Consider the following 11,336-nt stretch of genomic DNA (forward strand, 5'->3'; position numbering starts at 1 on the left):
TTTAAGGCAATTAAAATTGTAATTGTGACTTAATAGTCCAGAAATATAAAGACTAAAAGAATTTCTTAATAATTTTTTAAAAATCTGAATTATTAACAACTGTGATTTTGGTTCAGAATATAGACACAATCTACTAGTAATACTTTATTTTCTGAATCCTCTTAATAATATAAATTGACATCCTTATTACCTGAATATTAACTTTCAAATTTAAAAAAAAAAAACATTACAGATAGTAATATCAATGTAGCATAAAACTATATTACAAAATTTATATGCACACATTCGATAATATGTATTCTATGAAATTCAATATTTAGCAATTTTTAGACAGAAATTTTTAGGATAGAAAGATGTATTAGTACCTAGGACAATATTTCACAATACTATTTGATTAATCTTTTTAAAATAAAGTTAACCCTTAGTTTAAGAAATAGTCTGTCATTTCAAATCATACACAAAGTAAATATAAGTAGTTCAAAACATATAATTTCTTAATATTAATAATTAACCAAACATTTTTAGATAATAAAAATCTTAATATTTTAAAAGTACTGATGAATCCTATTAAAGCATAAATCATCTAAATAGTAAGGTAAGACTGATAGGATGTTAATAAGGTAAGGCTATTCGACATTCAAAGCATCTTAAATTTTCTTTTTAAAAATAAATCATCATATCTGATAAGATATAAAGTTTAATTAACAATGTTAAAAGGAAATGTTGCCTTTAGAGTGTCACTGAGAAGGAACATTTTGGTGAGTATGAACATGAAAATAAAAGGCACATCTAAAAAACTTGGTTAAGTATTTCCAGACTTATGGTTAACATCTTTTATAAAACTAAGTGTGAAAACTAAACATTTTATCTTGCAATTGACATTTCATAGCCCAATATATGCTAGTGGACAGTAGGAAAAACTTTAAAAATCTCAAGTAATCATAAGTATCTTATGATTAAATAACTGGTGTTACCCTAGATCCTACTGCTCAGAGGAGACAAACATATTCTTTGTTTTCAGATCAAAAGAATACAAAGCATTTATTTTTCTTGATTCAAACAGAATGAATATTCTTAAGCATATGACAAAAAAGATTTTGCAAAAACATTTTGTAGAGAACAGGTAAAAATACTTGGTTAAAGGAATGCTTATGAGGACTAAATAGAGACCTTTGTGGTTGTATTCAATTCAGCTAGGCAGTTTTGCAATCTTGCAATAAAAATAATTCCTAGGTGGAATCAAGTACAACTTACCCCTGATTTTCAACCATTAGCCAAGGAAGCTTGCAACTCTGGAAGGCTTGTGATTACCGTTAATGTCTGCACATGCCTAGTGTGTTTCACCTTGTTTCTCAGAACCCTAATCAAATAAAGCTTCTTTTATATGTGGCTTCTGAAACAAGGCGCTAAAAGCCCTAACCTGTTGTACTATAAAGGTAAACTCATTAAAGCCATGTACAGGCTGACATAAGGCTTGGCCTTTATTTAGCTAATCTGGAGATGAATACAGAGAGCCATCTGGAGCTTTGTATAAATCCATAAGCAAAATACTTCTCTATAATTTAATTATTTCCAATTTCATTTTTAACTCACCATTTTCATTGCTAACTTCATATGTCTCAGACTGAATGTTTTCTTGTGTTTTCAGGGATTATTACAAATTGATTTTTTTTTTTTTTTTTAAATTCAGATACAGACAGTGGAAGAAAGAAAAACGTCTTACGTTGCTAGGGAAACCTGATGCTGAAGGTTTAGTGACAACCTCAGATGGTATAGTACAGCAAAGGCTGTCAGGATAAAAGAACAGAAAGAGAGCCTGCTGATGCGAAGAATGAATTTAAAATGTTACTTATTGATTCTACGATGAGCTTTATAAAAGAAGTAATGCAGACTCTGTCTTTTTCTAAAGAAGAATTATGGAACTATAATAAAGAAGGCCTCAAGGAATTTATATCATTGAAAGGCAGAATAAATGAAATCTCACCTCCATCTGTGAGTTTTTAGAGAGAACAGGAATTACTGGATACTCTAGATTTTTGTCAGATTTATTAGTATATCCAGATCCTGCAGTTCCATGGGAATATTTGCCTTACTTTTATCTTTATATTTTGAAATTACTGAATTAAATATAAATCATTGTATGATATTTGATCCAGTAGTTAATATGTGAAAAATATATTTCAATAATCTTCTAATGAAACAAACTAAGACCATTTTAAAATAGTAAAACTACACTACAGACAAATCATTCATTTTTATTTGCAGCAATAATTAAAAGTATATGTATTAGTTTTATATAATTTGTATTCTTTATTATATATAGCTTATATACTATTTTCATATTTTAATAAATTAAAATGCTATTAAAATTTTGCAGTACAAAAAGAGGAAATGTTTGGTGTTGACTCAAAGAAACCAGTTACTCATAACTATATGGAGGTCTCCCTAAACACTGAGACATTTACAGATATGACATTACAAAGATTATAGGACACATATCCATTGATATCTGGGTAAAAATTTACCTGTTACATCTTGCTTTTCATAAGACTGGTAGAAAATTACTTCAGATTCCTTTGATAAAGAGGTAAGTCTTAGGCTCATTTATTTTCCATCTTCCCTTTTCTTTCTCTCCTTCCTTTCTTCTTAGCTTTATTTCTTCCTCCCTTCCTTTTAAGTGATTAGGGAATTCTCTGATACTGTGATATTTGGTTAAAGGGAAAGGGAAATATGAGAGTAAATCAACTTCACAGACATTTGTGGAGGACAGGTGGAAGGTAGAAGGAATAGTAAGTATAAATTCCCTAGAGTGGACTACAGAAGAGTAGAGTAGAAAATTGGAAGAGAACCAAGAGAGGTTAATGAGGCAAATGATGAGTCAGATCATGTATGTCTCCATTGGTCATTTTATGGACTTTAGCTTTTACTCTGCATGTGATGGAAACCTTCAGGAAATTTTGAAGAGAAGAAAGACATGACTTGAGAAATCTGAAGAGAAGAAAGACCTGACTTGCATGTTAAGGAATCATTCTAATTATTATAGAGTGACTGCAGTGAGGGTGGGGGTGGGAAGATGTGAAGTGAGATAGGAGGTTATTCTATTAATTTAGGCACAGCTATCTGATCAAGATGATAGCAGATGGAAAAAAAAAAAGAAAAAATCAGATTCTGGATGTAAGCTTAATATAGAATTGACAGAAGTGCTGATGGATTTATTATGGGCCACAAGAGAAATACACCCCAAATCTAACCACTTTGTGTCATTTCTACTGCTATCACCCTGGTCAGAACCATCACCATTGATCACAAGTTTTAATGTGAAATGCCTCTTACCTATGTTTCTCCTCTTGCCTATCACTCCTGCCCCATCTATATTTTCAGCAGAGTAGCCAGAGTGATTCTTTTGCATCTTAAAACATAAAATGTCAAATATTTAATTGAATCCCACATTGTTTCCCATCTCATGGCCTAGAGTAAAAGACCATGGTTGCTACAATGGCCCTAAAAGGACTTTCAGAATCTGTCCTTCTTTTACGCCTTTGGTTTTCTTTACTTGCTGATTCATTTTCAGACACACTGGTTTCCTTGTTATTTCTCAAAGATGTCAAGCATATTATGTGCATGTGGGAGAGTGCATGTAGGCCCACCAACATATGTTTTTATATGTATATATTGTCTGTTAAAGATATATAGTTCATATACATTTGTGTGTGTCTATGTATGCATGTATGTATGTGTGTGTGCATATGTGTGCACGTGTGTGCACGCGCACACACACACACACACACACACACATTTTCTGCAGGGTCAATTAGCACACTGGAAACCCAGGGAGCTGAGGTTATGCTTCCATCTGAATCCAAAGGCCTGAAAATTAGGAGAATTAATGGTGTAGGGTGCGGTCAGAAGACTGGCAGGCTAGAGATCCAGAAAGAGCCAAAATTTCAGTCTGAGTCTAAAGCCAATGTCCTAGTTTAAAGGAAGTCAGGCAGGAGGAATTTTTTCTTGCTCAGGGGAGGGTGAGCCTTTTTGTTCTATTCAGGTCACAAACTAGTTGGATTAGCCCCACCCACATTAAGGAAGACAATCTGCTTTACTTAGTCTACCAGTTTAAATGTTAACCTCATCCAAAACATTCAGAATAATGTCTAAGTATCTGGGACTTGTGGCACAATCAAGTTGATACATAAAATACCATAACCATTCATATTTATAACCCTTAATATTAAACATCTTAGCCCTTAATATTAGTGCAACTGCACTTGTCAGACTTAGCTTTTTATCATACTGAAACTAGCTACATTTATTTCAGTCCATCTGATACCTTTATTTCTCCTGTAGTTACCTTGCTTATTGGGACATGTTCCTACTCTCTCATTCTTAATTTTCATTATCTGGAAAGCCACCTTCCTTAGTACTGAGTGAAATTCTAAATTTTTAAGATTTAGTTTCAGAATTGCTAACTTTAACATGTGAAAATAAAATAAATTACTTATCTGTATATTAATAATTGTGGCATTTGTGAGGAATATTCTAATAAAAATCATGATTTCTTGAAGGACATACTCATTAATAGAAAAGTTTGAAAAATTTGGTGTATTTTTAAATTTTTTAAATAACTAAATGATCAGGGAAAAGAGAGAGAAGACAAATAAAATAATTTTGCATGTATGATTTCAGTCATGTTTGAGGTTAGTATTTTCCCAAGATAAATCTCTTTATCCTCATAACAAAATTACATAGTATTAAAAATAAATTTACATGATCAGGTATATAGACTCTGAATAACTGGCCATAGTTCAAAATATAAGTACTGATTAGATGATCATAGCCCATCTTTGTAACATTGGTCATGTCGAATTCTCTTGTTATCAGTAGCAGTGTTACTTGGGAAAGGTTTAAAGTTACATTTAAGATTCACTCAGATATTATTTCCCACATTTTAACACATATTTACTAAAAATCACTGGTTATTACGGCCTACATTTGTCGAATTCATTTATATACTATTCAAGTTGTTTTTAGGAGTTATTACTAATACCAATAACACACAAGCCTCTACCTTGTGGTTTAGAGGTAAATATAATTCAGCCAGAAATTAACTGTCTATGAAATAAGTGGGTAATCTTTAGAGAATGCAGTTTTTTAAAAATTAATTTAACATGAGAAACTGGAATCTGTAGTAGTAATTATGTATTTTTTTTCTTTTTTTGCATTTTCAGTAGAAAGATTATGATGCTTTGATAACCAGAGTGTCCCTCCATGGAAAGTGAATGCCAGGAAAAAATATATGACAAACATATAACTTATAGCTTCCATGGTACTGAGTAAAGCACCTGTTTTATTTCAAAGAGAGCTATAGAATACTAATAGGAAAATAGCACTTGTGATTTAAGGCTGAAATTAATGATCAACTCATTAGAAAGAAATTGTAAAATAATATACACACTATATACATATTACATATATATGTATTTGTGAGTATATATTACATATATGTATTTATATGTACATATTACATAGAGAGAGAGAGAGCAATTATTTACACTGGAATTGAGCCAGAGCTGAAGGATTAGCAAACATATTCTAATTGAATTAGTTGATAAAGAATTAATAATCCAAATTGTCACACTAATTTTATATTACTACAGTATCTCATTGCAAAATTCCACACCCAAATCACAACATTATATTTCTAAAGAAGTTGATGGTTGATTATATTCATTTCTTACAAAATGTTAAGAATATATTTTTACTATGGTTAGGCAAAGTATATAGTTGTTGTCTGTACTTTTGAAAACAGATGATGTCCGATGTTTAAAGTGTCTCTTAAGACACACTGAAATAATACTCACTGAAAATATTATTAATTTAAATATTATTGCATTAATTTATTGCATTATACATAATAAATAAGTATTATGCATTTGGAATACCAAAAATAAGTTTTTAACAATCTGCATTATTCTTAATAATCTGTATTAATAATCTGAATATACAAGTGATAAAAATCATAAGCACACATTTCTATAAATTTGGATTCATCTGTTCTTAAAATATGCAAATTTGGATTAAGCTTTTGAAGTACTTTTTATTTCAAAATCAAATACCAAAATTAAAGTTTTTGCATTCTTTCTTTAAAGATTTTATTTATTTATGTGAGAGAGAGAATGAGAGAGAGAACATGAGAGGAAAGAAGGTCAGAGGGAGAAGCAGACTCTGTGCTGAGCAGGGAGCCCAATGTGAGACTTGATCTTTGGACTCCAGGATCATGACCTGAGCTGAAGGCAGTCACTTAATCAACTGAGCCACCCAGGTGCTCAGGTTTCTGCATTTTTCATTTGAAAATATAAATCAATTGCTTACTTATGGAAGAGTAAAAAGAGGTTCAGAAAATTTCTTCACAGCATTTAATACAGATACTAGCATAAGAGTACTGTGGACAAATGAATGAACATTTCAAGTAATGTAGTTTGATAAAAATTTTTTTCTAATAATTGATATTTGAGACATCCTTTTGAAATTTGACTAGGATAAATACATGAAACAATTTCAAGTTTAATTCTTTTGATATTTTTTAGTTAAGATAACTTTAGAAAGATTTTTTAAAATATTTATTTATTTATTTTTTTGGACAGATAGAGATCACAAGTAGGCAGAGAGACAGGGAGAGTGAGAGGGAGGAAGCAGGCTCCCCGCTGAGCAGAGAACCTGATGTGGGGCTGGATCCCAGGACCCTGGGATCATGACCTGAGCCAGAGACAGAGGCTTTAACCCACTGAGCAACCCAGGTGCCCCTAGAAAGATTTTTTTAATTTGGAAAATCATTTCTTTTTTTTTTTTCTTTAAAGATTTTATTGATTTATTTGACAGACAGAGATCGCAAGTAGGGAAAGAAGTAGGCAGAGAGGTGGTGGTGGTGGGGAGGAGAAGGCTCATTGCTGAGCAGAGGATCCTGAGATCATGACCTGAGCCAAAGGTAGAGGCTTTAACCCACTGAGCCACCCAGGAGCCCCAGGAAAATCATTTCTTTCTGTAAGGATATTTGTTTTCTATAGCTCTCTATCTACTTATTCATAAGTGTTACAGTTAGTAGCCATAAGTTAATGATTAAATTTCAATAAACAAAAATTTTATTATTCTTGAAACTGAATAATGAGCAGTTAGTCACTCATTTTTCCAAGTGTAGCAGATTATATATATACATATAGTTGGAATGAAGATGTCAGCTGCCTATAGGTACCAAATTTCTTCAACTCATTTCTGTTAGAACTGCTTGAACCTTCATGTCCTGGAAAAACCATCACATTCCATAACTTTGTCTGGGATTGTTGGGAGTGGAAGTATGTGTGTTTCCTTATGGCTTTCCCTTGTGATTCCCAGCTCCAGTTTTTTACCTCTACTAAATTTTCCATCTTTGTCTTTGATTCCTGTTCAGGTTACATTTTTCAGACTACATTGGTTACCAGTAGATGTTACTTAAATTCCTGACTTTTCAAAATACCATTAAAACAAAGCTATGGACTAACACATTACTGAAGATTTGAGAAAATGGTGAAAACTAATAGCATAGTTCTATAGAAGGAGCACCTGAAAGCTGAATATTAGCCATTCTTAAACTACATTGTACTGACCATTTTTCACCTTGGCATATTTCTTGCTGACACCTTCCTCTACAGTCCAGATCTGACATAACTGTCCATATTTCTTGCTCTGTTCTTCCACCACCTTTTCCCAGTTGCCCATATATGCCAATTTTTTCTTTTATTACTCTGAAAAATAATTATCTTTTACTTTATTTCTTATCTAGCATAAGTTCCTTGGTATATTCTAAATTCATGGAAAAATAGGCCTTTTATTCATTAAAAAAAATCATTTACTCCACAGCATAATTATGACACTTTCCTAGATAATATAAGTGAGTTGTATTTTTCTTAAATAGTATATTTATCATATAGTTTTTAAATTTTTTGTGCTATCTTTAATTCTTTTTTTTTTAAGATTTTTTATTTATTTATTTGACAGACAGAGATCAGAAGTAGGAGAGAGAGCGAGGAGGAAGCAGGCTACCCGCGGGGCAGAGAGCCTGATGCAGGGCTCGATCCCAGGACCCTGGGATCATGACCTGAGCCGGAGGCAGAGGCTTTAACCCACTGAGCCACCCAGGTGCTCTCATCATATATTTATATGATAAAATCTTTGTGAGCTTTATTAAATATACTTCACTATGAGTGAAGTCATCTATCTCAATATGTGTTTTGAAGTTTGCATTCAAAGTAATATTTGATCTTATTTAATGCAGATTCTTGAAAGTTCAGTGATTGCTTAACTGAATATATCATACGCTTTCTCATTCAGATAATGGAGAATAAGAGGAAAGTTAATAAAATGAACTTGATTGAAATGATAATTTAAAATACACTATATGGCATTCTATAGACTATACTAAGATTAGATACACAAAATAACTAAAATACTCTGTATTCAAATAAGAAATTGCGAATTCCTACAAAAATGGTAAAAACAAGTAAATTGAACACTGTATCCTTCCATAAAAGAAAAAAAAGATCTTATGTTTTTTAAAAAAATAGTTGAATAGCATGAAGTTTTATTGGGTCACATTATGCTATAAAGTATAATCACAGACATCACGTTATTCACAATCATCAACAATTAACGGTTCATATATGGCTTCACAGGTGAATCTACCAAACATTTAAAGAAAATTTAATGCTCTTCCAAAAGAGTAAAGAAGAAGGAGTGTTTTGAAACTTATTTTATGAGGCCAGCATTACCGTGGCACCAAAGATAAAGACATTACAAGATAAGGAAACTGTAAGCCAATGTCACTGATGAACATAAATGCAAAAGTTGAACTGAATATTAGCAAACAGAATTCAAAAGCACACTGAGAAGATATACAGCACCACTGAATGGAATTTATTCTGATGCAAAAATGTTTTAACGTATACATTAAATAAACAGGATATACCATAATAATAGAATCAAGGATAAAAACCATATGACCATCTCAATAAATGCAGAAAAAACAACAATCCAACAACTGTTTATGATAAAAAATGTCAACAAATGCGGTATAGAAAAAATGTATACCAACATAAAAAGGACTGTATATGACAAGCCCACAGCTAATATCATATTCAATAGTGAAAAGCTGACATCTTTCCCACTAAGCTCAAAAGCAAGATAAAGATGCCCATTCTCGACCACACCGTCTGTGGGGTGATTCGTGGTGGACGTTTTGAGGGCAGCTGACCTGCAGCCTGTGCGTCCCAGACCGCCTCCCGTGGAAGCCTGAGCCCGCCGTGTAGCTTTCTCCTTTTGTCTCATAACCATGTCCACCAACGAGAATGCTAATTCACCAGCTGCCCGCCTTAACAGATTCAAGAACAAGGGGAAAGACAGTACAGAAATGAGGCGGCGTCGAATAGAAGTTAATGTGGAGCTGAGGAAAGCGAAGAAGGATGACCAGATGCTGAAAGGAGAAACGTAGGCTCGTTTCCCGATGATGCTACCTCTCCACTGCAGGAAAACCGCAACAACCAGGGCACTGTAAATAGGTTGGTTGATGACATTGTCAAGGGCATACATAGCAACAATTTGGAAAGCCAGCTCCAGGCTACTCACGCTGCTAGGAAACTGCTTTCTCGGGAAAAGCAGCCCCCCATAGACAACATAATTCGGGCTGATTTGATTCCAAAATTTGTGTCCTTGGGCAGAACTGATTGTAGTCCCATTCAGTTTGAATCCGCTTGGGCTCTCACCAACATTGCTTCCGGGACATCAGAACAGACCAAGGCTGTGGTCGATGGGGGCGCGATCCCAGCGTTCATTTCCCTGTTGGCATCTTCCCACGCCCATATCAGCGAATAGGCTGTGTGGGCTCTAGGAAACATTGCAGGGGACGGTTCCGTTTTTCGAGACTTGGTTATCAAGTATGGTGCAGTTGATCCACTTCTGGCTCTCCTCACAGTTCCTGATATGTCATCGTTAGCATGTGGCTACTTTCGTAACCTTACTTGGACACTTTCAAACCTTTGTCGCAACAAGAACCCCGCACGCCCTCTAGACGCCGTGGGACAGATTCTTCCTACCTTAGTTCGTCTCCTGCATCACAATGATCCAGAGGTCTTGGCAGATGCCTGCTGGGCCATCTCCTACCTGACGGATGGTCCAAACGAACGGATTGAAATGGTGGTGAAAACAAGAGTTGTGCCCCAGCTTGTAAAGCTTCTAGGAGCTACTGAATTGCGTATTGTGACTCCTGTGCTAAGAGCCATAGGGAATATTGTCACTGGGACAGATGAACAGACTCAGGTTGTAATAGACGCAGGAGCGCTTGCTGTCTTTCCCAGCCTGCTAACGAACCCCAAAACTAATATTTAGAAGGAAGCCACATGGACAATGTCAAACATCACAGCTGGCCGCCAGGACCAGATACAGCAAGTTGTGAATCACGGATTAGTCCTATTCTTCATTGGTGTTCTCTCTAAGGCAGACTTTAAGACACAAAAGGAAGCTGTCTGGGCTGTGACCAACTATACAAGTGGGGGGACAGTTGAACAGATTGTATACCTCGTCCATTGTGGCATAATAGAACCATTGATGAACCTCTTAACTGTGAAGGATACCAAAATTATTCTGGTCATTCTGGATGCCATTTCCAACATCTTTCATGCTGCTGAGAAACTAGGTGAAACCGAGAAACTTAGTATAATGATTGAAGAATGTGGAGGTTTGCACAAAATTGAGGCTCTACAAAACCATGAAAATGAGTCTGTGTACAAAGCTTCATTAAACTTGATTAAGAAGTATTTCTCTGTAGAGGAAGAGGAAGATCAGAATGTTGTGCCAGAAACTACCTCTGAAGGCTATACGTTCCAGGTTCAGGATGGTACTGCTGGGACCTTTAACTTTTAGCTTGTACAACCGATGCAGAAAGTTGTTTGTGGTATGCTTTGTTTGGTAGAAGTTTGTCTTACTGTTTCTCTACTAAGTACTCTTTTTAAATGTGTTTTGTTATTGTAGCACTTTTTACAACAAAACTCTACTTGACCAGTTCCAATCTGTAAAAACCGTATGAAGCTCCTTCTCCCAGTGGTTACTTATTTCTATGTGGACTCTCCTATCTTGCAGTGTCCTGTAAATAACGATTAAATTCCACCCTTTAAAAAAAAAAAAAAAAGATGCCCATTCTCATCATTTCTATTCAACATAGTACTGGAAATTGTAGCCAGAGGAATTAGGTAAGAAAAATAAGTGGTATCCAAATAAAAAAGGAAGAGATTAAATTGTCTCTGCAGACAATATGATCT

The 11,336-nt window shown here is 34.3% G+C and overlaps 1 pseudogene across 1 annotated transcript; it reads left to right on the forward strand.

Annotated features, from left to right (window-relative positions):
- The first annotated feature begins 9,315 nt into the window (after positions 1–9,315).
- Positions 9,316–10,942, forward strand: LOC309864255 (importin subunit alpha-1 pseudogene; annotated as a pseudogene). Its single transcript has one exon. The product of its transcript is annotated as an importin subunit alpha-1 pseudogene (transcript).
- Positions 10,943–11,336: the final 394 nt, after the last annotated feature.

Source organism: Mustela nivalis, assembly GCF_964662115.1.
Source record: "Mustela nivalis genome assembly, chromosome: 5".
NCBI lineage: Eukaryota > Metazoa > Chordata > Mammalia > Carnivora > Mustelidae > Mustela > Mustela nivalis.